The 11,178-nt window shown below is 39.0% G+C and overlaps 1 pseudogene; it reads left to right on the top strand.

The window, feature by feature from the left end:
- The first annotated feature begins 2,527 nt into the window (after positions 1 to 2,527).
- On the top strand, positions 2,528 to 5,185 carry LOC120289627 (annotated as a pseudogene).
- The last annotated feature ends 5,993 nt before the right edge of the window (positions 5,186 to 11,178 follow it).

The following is an 11,178-nucleotide window of genomic DNA, read 5'->3' as shown; positions in this document are numbered from 1 at the left end:
TGACGCATGGACGCTCTATTAGGGTTCTGTTAAAAACCACTGTTAAAAATCTCACATGGATCCGACGTGGCATTAGTAATTTCTTTTCAATGAAGTGGCATTGATGTGGCCTTATTAGAAAAAGATTAACAAAAAGTAAATTCAAAGTCAGTGTTCATCACGAAGTTACTGTTCATTGTCTTTAAAGTCACTATTCATCGTCTTCAAGCTCACGATTGCCTGGCCAAAATTCCTTTGATGCTCGTTCGTCAATGCCCACTGTTGCCTAAACCTTTGGTGGCCTTCGTCAACACTTGTTTAACTACCTGTGAGGTGATTGTCGCTTGGTCCCAAATCTCAAATTTCATATTTACAATTAGGATGAGTGAGATAGACTGGTGGGGTGAGTCTCTTAATGATGATCTAGCTGCGGTGAGCTTTGAAGCCAGATTTGGCCATAGCAATTACTCAAGCTCGAAGCTTGGCCTAAGAGTCTGCAATCTAAATGGAGGCTTGAGAGTTGAGTCTTGAGCGATGGGAGGTGGTTGGCATGAAAATATGAGTGTTGAAGACAATCATTGAGCTTAGCCCACGCTTGGATCATTGCTCGAGTTGATATGAGCGTGAGCGTGACGCCACATTAAAGCAAAAAAATTTGGAGCAAATGTGTAATAGCATATATAAATTAGGTTTGTGACAATATATAGGACAAAAGTTAAATAAAAAAGAAAAAAATGGAAACACGCTTTTATGTCATGTCCAGACACGATCGCCAGTGAAGCAAGATGTTAAGATGGCGACTAAAGTACATGATGTTTGGTCCACGTGTCGATAGCAGACATCCAATCATAACTAAGGAATGTCCCTCCCTTCTCCCAAAATGTTGGGAAAAAGAACAAATTCTCGACTCTTCCTTTCCCATATCACTTGTTTTATATAGAGACCTTTTGATGCTTTTGCCTTTCTATTTTTCGTGCGAATGCCTTAAGGGATGATCAGTTCCCAAATTATCCGATTTCCACTTAGGAATTAGAAATTGAGAATCGGACAAATGAGACAAATTCCCAATTATTTGAAATTGAGAATCGATTCATCTTATTTTGAAATTGACCTAATCGATCCAATTTCCCAAATGGTCCAATAAAACCGGTTGCTTATCCTTTTTTTTTTTTTCGATTTGTCATTGTATGCACAATATCTTTAATAGATGCCTCATCCATATAGCGAAGACCCCGCTATTAAGTGGGTCAAAGAATGGTTCTCTCTCTCATCGTTTGATTGTTTTTGTACTCTTTTTCCATCAGTTAGTGTTTTTGAAGATCAATTCGTGATTTTTTTTTGTCACTCGAGCAATGTACAAAAATGAGAGACAAATTAGGCCTTTCTTTACAGATATTTAAGAAATAAAAAAGATAATCAATCTGGTCATTGATTCCAATTTTATGGAATTGGTTCAATCCTTAGAGAACCGCCTAGAACCGGCCAGTTCGGTTCCATTTGGGCGATTCCCGATTCGGACGATTCCTTTGCCTCACTTCCATTGGGAGAGCTCCACTCATTTAGTGGCTACTTCCTCACTATTAAAAAACTTCAAAAAATAGAATTAATAATCTTCAAACCACCTGAATATTCTAATATTAAAAAACGTAAAGATGGAATTAATAAATCTTAAAATATCTGCCGCTAAAATGGGGACAGAAAAGCCTCCCCGAGACGCAAAAGACATAAACGTGCCGGCTCTCGGCTCACAGGAGCACATACAATAAATCTGCTGGTGGGGCCCACATCACTTGGAAAAATACGTGGCGGAGAATGCACCGTCACTCTTCCTGGGTGACGGTGCAGCCAGCTTATCAATTTCCTTTTCTCACGAGTATATAAGTCCAGATGCCATCGCCCTTGTCCGTCGCCCGCTCCACTTTTCAAGTCGAGCTCTCTCTTACTGTCTGTCGAAGCCCTACCATGTATGTTTCATTCGCTTGAAATTTGCTCATATTATCTCCACCTTCTGAACCTAAACTCGAGCTCCTGACCACCCCAAAAAAGGGAAAAAAACCATGAACTCGAGCTTAAATTGATGACGGCGTTTCATGGCGGCGCCGGCGGTTGTTCCGCCGGCCGTACCAATGGATCTTGCCCATGGTTTTCCAAAACTTTCTTTCGAGATTCAAGTCTTGAGCTAGAAATCTGCAGGCAAAACCTTTCGCAAGATCACTGGAAGAAATCGCCCTCTTTATATCGCTGTTCTTGATGGTGGCGACCATGGCGATATAGGGTCCTGGTCGCCCTTGTACCCAGCCACCCTCCACCACGGACCTAACCCGAACCGATTCTTCTGGAAAAAATACGGTCGCAATCAAAGGCCCTTGCGGGCGAGCTAGGATTTTCGCTCCATTCCCGTGGGTCGCTTTCCCATTCGGGTCCATTGCGATGGCAAAATCTTGCCGCAAGAGCGAAGGGGGATCCCTGGATCGCACATTTAAAGGGACACTCATGCACGATCGACCCGCCGCCGTCATGCTCATGGCAGGCAGCATATGTGGCAAAGCCGATGGAGGATCTGAGGGAGGTGGGGCCAACGCCGTTCCTGAGGAAGACTTACGAGATGGTGTCGGACCCGGGTACAGATCCGGTGGTGTCGTGGGGCTTGGCCAGGATAGCTTCCTGGTGTGGGATCAGCAGGAGTTCTCGAAGCAGGTCCTGCCTCTATACTTCAAGCACTCCAACTTCTTCAGTTTCGTCAGGCAGCTCAACACTTATGTGGGTACTTCTTCATGTTTTGATATGAGCAAACTTATGTTATTTGTTGTGGTCGTTATCTTTTGTATGGATCTGTATAAAGTATGTCTGTGTATGAGCGTTTAGGTTTAACTCTTCGGTTCTTTTTTGATGTCGTCGAGAGAGTGGTCCTCTTACAACGTTTGCTCAGGTGTCGAGACTTAATTTAACCCACTTTGACTTTGTCGGTTACCATTTGTGCTGTACCCTAGTTTAGGGGACGAGGAACCAAGAAACCTGAAATGGTGGGCGAGATCCACAGAATCTCTAAGAAATTTCGTGAATCATGTGGCACATGTTCACAAAAATACGCATCAAGTGGCCAGTGGACGATGGCCCCTATTAGGCCCTCACTAGTCATCATATTCAAGTTGTTGGTGTTTTGCCCTCACACAAGGCAAGGGGACACAGGGAACAACAAAGAAAGCTTTTTATTTAGTCATCAAAGGAAGGGGAGGAGCTATTCATTTATAGTGAATTTTTGATTTTTCTACTTTTTACAGCTTTTGTTGACTTGTTTACTTTTTCTTTTCTCCATTTGCTGTCCACGTTCTTCAGCATTGAAACTTGTCTTTTGCTGGTTTGTTTTGGCCACCATGTAATCAGAATTTTCTGAAAAATGGATCACTTTTTTTTTTCAACACAAGTCTTTAGATCACTACCATTAAAGATTATCTTCGTACTGGATTGAGAAATGCACTACAGCAATTCCCTTATAGCGATTAGTATTTTGCATTTTAGGGCTTTAATTCTTCATTATGCACTTTCTAGCTGAAGACAAGTTTCCTTTGGCCATTGCTTTGTTTCTATCCGGTGTTTTGTAGTACCTTTCTTCTTTTTTGGCAAGACCAGAAGCATAATTCTGCACTGTTGTATTCATATTATATCTAGTAGTAGCTGGATTGATTTTGAGTTGTTTGCCTTTACTCTTAAAATTTTCCGCACTCTTTGTTCTGGTATTTGGATATTTGTAAGCGATCTCTCCTTGACGTGCATCATAATCCGTGTACTTTCTATATTGGCCTAGTTATACCCCTTGTGCACATCTTCCACTGAAACTTTCTTGGCCTTCATTCTGCTTATTTTCTACTCTTTAGCCTTTGGTTCATTATGAACTCCTAGACATAGCTTCTTCCTATCATCTATTCTTCATGCATCATAATTAAAAATGCGTCGCAGGGTTTTAGGAAGATCAATCCAGAGAGATGGGAGTTTGCAAACCAAAGTTTTCAGAAAGGGAAGAAGCACTTGCTGAAGAACATAAAGAGGGGACACAACTTAAACAAGCATAGAAAAAAATCGAGTAGTACTGTTACCTCTGATTACCAGAAAGCTGAAAAGGAAGCGGAACTCGAATTGCTTAAGAAGGACCAGGAAGCGTTGAAGACCAAGATCCTTAAGCTAACAGAAGAGCAGGACAACTTGCAGCATGAGATCGAGCAGGTCGCTGAGCGGACTCACCATGCCGACCGCAGGAACCAACACTTATTCCTCCTCCTCACAAAAGCAGCCAAAAGCCCCAACTTTATCCTGCATTTAATCCCGAAGAAGAGGCAGAAGAAAGATTTAGAGACCTGTGAATCGAGCAAGAAGAGAGAATTGCTTGGTCCCGATGCTGAAGCCACCAAATGCTTGCTAGAAGAAATGGATCACATGATTCAAAGCCCAAAAGTTGATTGCCTGAGAATCAGTGACGATTTGGCACAGACGGAGTGTCGGCCAAATAGTGTTGTGCCGGAGGATTTTGGCACCTTTCAGATGCACAATCCGTGGCCTTCGATGGATGATGAAGATTTCTGGGTTGCGCAGGGCCAGACGCCCAATCAGATGACCGGAGCTAGCTCGTCTGATTTGTCTGCGGTACTCCACGGGATTTCCGAGAAACTCCTCAAGGAAGACGTGGTTATTGGCGCCGATGCGGACAACATAGAAGTAGAAGACCACCTGACGTTGAATGACACGGAAATCTATCTTGAACTGGAGAGTCTGATTGATGGAATGGGTACACAAGTGAACTGATGGAGCAAGCAGGAGGACTGATGCCCTAAATTTTCATGGACTCCCGCGCTGCCCTTTCTGTTACTTTCTTGTCCTTTTGGGTTCCGTTTTGTTATTAAGCTGGACATTGGAGTCATTGTTGCTGCTGTTTTTTGTGACCCAGATCACATAATACAGCTCTTGCATAATTGGAGAGAGATACTGAAATGAAGCGACTTTTTGCTTGACGGCATGAAGTCACATGCTGGAAACGGGAAGGAAGAGAAAATCCAACTCATAAACTAGGTTTTGATGGGTCAATGGAATATGCTTATACATATGTTGTAGTTTCTATCTTTTTCACCATTGTATCGAAGTCCTTTCAGTGTTCTTTTCTCAAGTTAGCACAAACTGTGCGTGTGTGCGTGTGGTCACCAGTTATGTATAAGTAGAAGCGTTAATATTGCGAAAGTTCATTTTCAGTTTTAATGAGAAGAACTTTCCGAAATGCTTTACATTACCAAATTTTAACCATAATTTACAAGATATGTTCCATGTTTCTTTTCTTTTCTTTTTGTTTAAATCGCTAGGTGCTTCTTGTGAATCTAATATGTGTTCTTATTGCAAGCTTCAATATGCCAAGAAGGGAGAGGTTGATTGACGCCGTAATTGGTCCTTTTTCCATGAGAACAATGCCTAGTCCCATGGGTAATCATTCAAACTGCTCGAAGTTAAAGGAAATCAAATGAAAGGGTTTTTTTCTTATAGAGCATTGGAGTTTTAATTCCCCAAAAGAGTTGGCAAACTTTTCGAGAAATTTTCAAACAGCCTTTATGAAGGAAGGTCATTTTTTTAAAAAAGTTTTCAAAGTGAATATTGTCTCAAATTAGTCTTTAAAATGAGCAACTAAGTTTCAAATCACTCCTAGCTTACAAGCCAACTATCATCGCTCATTAAGCATGTGCACCTCATGCGGCACTTTCTATGGAGGCTGATGATACAACCAAAGGAGGTGAATAAGCTGATTTTCAAAAACTGACACTTTTATCAGCATGGGCAGCCACTTCCAAGCCTCGCTTGACAGAGTCTACCTCGATAGGCAGCCAAGCGGGAGCTCCAAAGAGGAAAGCTAGTGTCCACAATGCCTCGAGTTCTTCGTCCACACCGTCAAAGCGAGCCACTTGCAAGAACTCCATTTCCCCACCTCTAGATCTATCGGCGGAAATATGATTGGGAAGAAGAGCGGAGTCAGATTTTGAGGCGTGATAACACTCTCTTTAAAACATTATTTGCCCCAAACCTTACTAATAATTTTTTAACAAAATCGATACAACAAAATCTCAATAAGAATACCGGATAGCAATTCTGGTGTTTCTCAAAAAATTCTTAAAAGAAAACAATTAAAATAAATGGTTGTAATTCTTTGAAAGAAAATTGACAAAACTAAAGAATATATGAGACAAAAAACAATGAATTTATAGTAGTCTTTTAGAATTATTTTGAATAGATGCTTTCTCCAAAGACATTTTGGGAATTCCCATTAAATAATAATAATTCTGAATTTTATAACTTCCGCCTCTTAAAGATTGCAAGACACCGAATAACCTTTAGGAATCAAATTCAAAATTAATTAATAAAAAACAACCGTAACCCAATTGCAAAGTGCACCTAATTATTGCATACCGGCATGTGGGCATTGTAGGGTCCAGCCCAATAAACCCATTGTTTCCACTTTTATCAGCATGGGCAGCCACTTCCAAGCCTCAGTTGACAGAGTCTACCTCGATAGGCAGCCAAGCGGGAGCTCCAAAGAGGAAAGCTAGTGTCCACAATGCCTCGAGTTCTTCGTCCACACCGTCAAAGCGAGCACTTGCAAGAACTCCATTTCCCCACCTCTAGATCTATCGGCGGAAATATGATTGGGAAGAAGAGCGGAGTCAGATTTTGAGGTGTGATAACACCCTCTTTAAAACATTATTTGCCCCCAAACATTACTAATAATCTTTTAACAAAATCGATACAACAAAATCTCAATAAGAATACCGGATAGCAATTCTGGTGTTTCTCAAAAAATTCTTAAAAGAACACAATTAAAATAAATGGCTGTAATTTTTTGACAGAAAATTGACAAAACTAAAGAATATATGAGACAAAAAACAATGAATTTATAGTAGTCTTTTAGAATTATTTTGAATAGATGCTTTCTCCAAAGACATTTTGGGAATTCCCATTAAATAATAATAATTCTGAATTTTATAACTTCCGCCTCTTAAAGATTGCAAGACACCGAATAACCTTTAGGAATCAAATTCAAAATTAATTAATAAAAAACAACCGTAACCCAATTGCAAAGTGCACCTAATTATTGCATACCGGCATGTGGGCATTGTAGGGTCCAACCCACTAAACCCATTGTTTCCACTTCTATCAGCATGGGCAACCACTTCCAAGACTCAGTTGACAGAGTCTACCTCGATAGGCAGCCAAGCGGGAGCTCCAAAGAGGAAAGCTAGTGTCCACAATGCCTCGAGTTCTTCGTCCACACCGTCAAAGCGAGCCACTTGCAAGAACTCCATTTCCCCACCTCTAGATCTATCGGCGGAAATATGATTGGGAAGAAGAGCGGAGTCAGATTTTGAGGTGTGATAACACCCTCTTTAAAACATTATTTGCCCCCAAACATTACTAATAATCTTTTAACAAAATCGATACAACAAAATCTCAATAAGAATACCGGATAGCAATTCTGGTGTTTCTCAAAAAATTCTTAAAAGAAAACAATTAAAATAAATGGCTGTAATTTATTGAAAGAAATTTGACAAAACTAAAGAATATATGAGACAAAAAACAATGAATTTATAGTAGTCTTTTAGAATTATTTTGAATAGATGCTTTCTCCAAAGACATTTTGGGAATTCCCATTAAATAATAATAATTCTGAATTTTATAACTTCCGCCTCTTAAAGATTGCAAGACACCGAATAACCTTTAGGAATCAAATTCAAAATTAATTAATAAAAAACAACCGTAACCCAATTGCAAAGTGCACCTAATTATTGCATACCGGCATGTGGGCATTGTAGGGTCCAGCCCAATAAACCCATTGTTTCCACTTTTATCAGCATGGGCAGCCACTTCCAAGCCTCAGTTGACAGAGTCTACCTCGATAGGCAGCCAAGCGGGAGCTCCAAAGAGGAAAGCTAGTGTCCACAATGCCTCGAGTTCTTCGTCCACACCGTCAAAGCGAGCCACTTGCAAGAACTCCATTTCCCCACCTCTAGATCTATCGGCGGAAATATGATTGGGAAGAAGAGCGGAGTCAGATTTTGAGGCGTGATAACACTCTCTTTAAAACATTATTTGCCCCAAACCTTACTAATAATTTTTTAACAAAATCGATACAACAAAATCTCAATAAGAATACCGGATAGCAATTCTGGTGTTTCTCAAAAAATTCTTAAAAGAAAACAATTAAAATAAATGGTTGTAATTCTTTGAAAGAAAATTGACAAAACTAAAGAATATATGAGACAAAAAACAATGAATTTATAGTAGTCTTTTAGAATTATTTTGAATAGATGCTTTCTCCAAAGACATTTTGGGAATTCCGATTAAATAATAATAATTCTGAATTTTATAACTTCCGCCTCTTAAAGATTGCAAGACACCGAATAACCTTTAGGAATCAAATTCAAAATTAATTAATAAAAAACAACCGTAACCCAATTGCAAAGTGCACCTAATTATTGCATACCGGCATGTGGGCATTGTAGGGTCCAGCCCAATAAACCCATTGTTTCCACTTTTATCAGCATGGGCAGCCACTTCCAAGCCTCAGTTGACAGAGTCTACCTCGATAGGCAGCCAAGCGGGAGCTCCAAAGAGGAAAGCTAGTGTCCACAATGCCTCGAGTTCTTCGTCCATACCGTCAAAGCGAGTCACTTGCAAGAACTCTATTTCCCCACCTCTAGATCTATCAGCGGAAATATGATTGGGAAGAAGAGCGGAGTCAGATTTTGAGGCGTGATAACACCCTCTTTAAAACATTATTTGCCCCCAAACATTACTAATAATCTTTTAACAAAATCGATACAACAAAATCTCAATAAGAATACCGGATAGCAATTCTGGTGTTTCTCAAAAAATTCTTAAAAGAACACAATTAAAATAAATGGCTGTAATTTTTGACAGAAAATTGACAAAACTAAAGAATATATGAGACAAAAAACAATGAATTTATAGTAGTCTTTTAGAATTATTTTGAATAGATGCTTTCTCCAAAGACATTTTGGGAATTCCCATTAAATAATAATAATTCTGAATTTTATAACATCTGCCTCTTAAAGATTGCAAGACGCCGAATAACCTTTAGGAATCAAATTCAAAATTAATTAATAAAAAACAACCGTAACCCAATTGCAAAGTGCACCTAATTATTGCATACCGGCATTTGGGCACTGTAGGGTCCAACCCACTAAACACATTGTTTCCACTTCTATCAGCATGGGCAGCCATTTCCAAGCCTCAGTTGACAGAGTCTACCTCGATAGGCAGCCAAGCGGGAGCTCCAAAGAGGAAAGCTAGTGTCCACAATGCCTCGAGTTCTTTGTCCACACCGTCAAAGCGAGTCACTTGCAAGAACTCCATTTCCCCACCTCTAGATCTATCGGCGGAAATATGATTGGGAAGAAGAGCGGAGTCAGATTTTGAGGCGTGATAACACTCTCTTTAAAACATTATTTGCCCCAAACCTTACTAATAATTTTTTAACAAAATCGATACAACAAAATCTCAATAAGAATACCGGATAGCAATTCTGGTGTTTCTCAAAAAATTCTTAAAAGAAAACAATTAAAATAAATGGTTGTAATTCTTTGAAAGAAAATTGACAAAACTAAAGAATATATGAGACAAAAAACAATGAATTTATAGTAGTCTTTTAGAATTATTTTGAATAGATGCTTTCTCCAAAGACATTTTGGGAATTCCGATTAAATAATAATAATTCTGAATTTTATAACTTCCGCCTCTTAAAGATTGCAAGACACCGAATAACCTTTAGGAATCAAATTCAAAATTAATTAATAAAAAACAACCGTAACCCAATTGCAAAGTGCACCTAATTATTGCATACCGGCATGTGGGCATTGTAGGGTCCAACCCACTAAACCCATTGTTTCCACTTTTATCAGCATGGGCAGCCACTTCCAAGCCTCAGTTGACAGAGTCTACCTCGATAGGCAGCCAAGCGGGAGCTCCAAAGAGGAAAGCTAGTGTCCACAATGCCTCGAGTTCTTCGTCCACACCGTCAAAGCGAGTCACTTGCAAGAACTCCATTTCCCCACCTCTAGATCTATCGGCGGAAATATGATTGGGAAGAAGAGCGGAGTCAGATTTTGAGGCGTGATAACACTCTCTTTAAAACATTATTTGCCCCAAACCTTACTAATAATTTTTTAACAAAATCGATACAACAAAATCTCAATAAGAATACCGGATAGCAATTCTGGTGTTTCTCAAAAAATTCTTAAAAGAAAAGAATTAAAATAAATGGCTGTAATTTTTTGACAGAAAATTGACAAAACTAAAGAATATATTAGACAAAAAACAATGAATTTATAGTAGTCTTTTAGAATTATTTTGAATAGATGCTTTCTCCAAAGACATTTTGGGAATTCCAATTAAATAATAATAATTCTGAATTTTATAACTTCTGCCTCTTAAAGATTGCAAGACGCCAAATAACCTTTAGGAATCAAATTCAAAATTAATTAATAAAAAACAACCGTAACCCAATTGCAAAGTGCACCTAATTATTTTATACCGACATGTGGGCATTATAGGGTCCAGCCCACTAAACCCATTGTTTCCACTTCTATCAGCATGGGCAACCACTTCCAAGCCTTAGTTGACAGAGTCTACCTTGATAGGCAGCCAAGCGGGAGCTCCAAAGAGGAAAGCTAGTGTCCACAATGCCTCAAGTTCTTCGTCCATGCCGTCAAAGCGAGTCACTTGCAAGAACTCCATTTCCCCACCTCTAGATCTATCGGTGGAAATATGATTGGGAAGAAGAGCGGAGTCAAATTTTGAGATGTGATAACACACTCTTTAAAACATTATTTGCCCCAAACATTACTAATAATTTTTTAACAAAATCGATACAACAAAATTTCAATAAGAATACCGGATAGCAATTCTAGCGTTTCTCCAAAAATTCCTAAAAATAACAATTAAAATAAATGGCTGTAATTTTTTGAAAGAAAATTGACAAAACTAAAGAATATATGAGACAAAAAAAAAATGAATTTATAGTAGTCTTTTAGAATTATTTTGAATAGATGCTTTCTCCAAAGACATTTTGGGAATTCCCATTAAATAATAATAATTCTGAATTTTATAACTTCCGCCTCTTAAAAGATTGCAAGACACCGAATAACCTTTAGG

The sequence above is a fragment of the Eucalyptus grandis genome, chromosome 11, assembly GCF_016545825.1.
Source record: "Eucalyptus grandis isolate ANBG69807.140 chromosome 11, ASM1654582v1, whole genome shotgun sequence".
In the NCBI taxonomy this organism is placed as follows: domain Eukaryota; kingdom Viridiplantae; phylum Streptophyta; class Magnoliopsida; order Myrtales; family Myrtaceae; genus Eucalyptus; species Eucalyptus grandis.
This window is presented reverse-complemented; position numbering and strand designations above follow the sequence as displayed.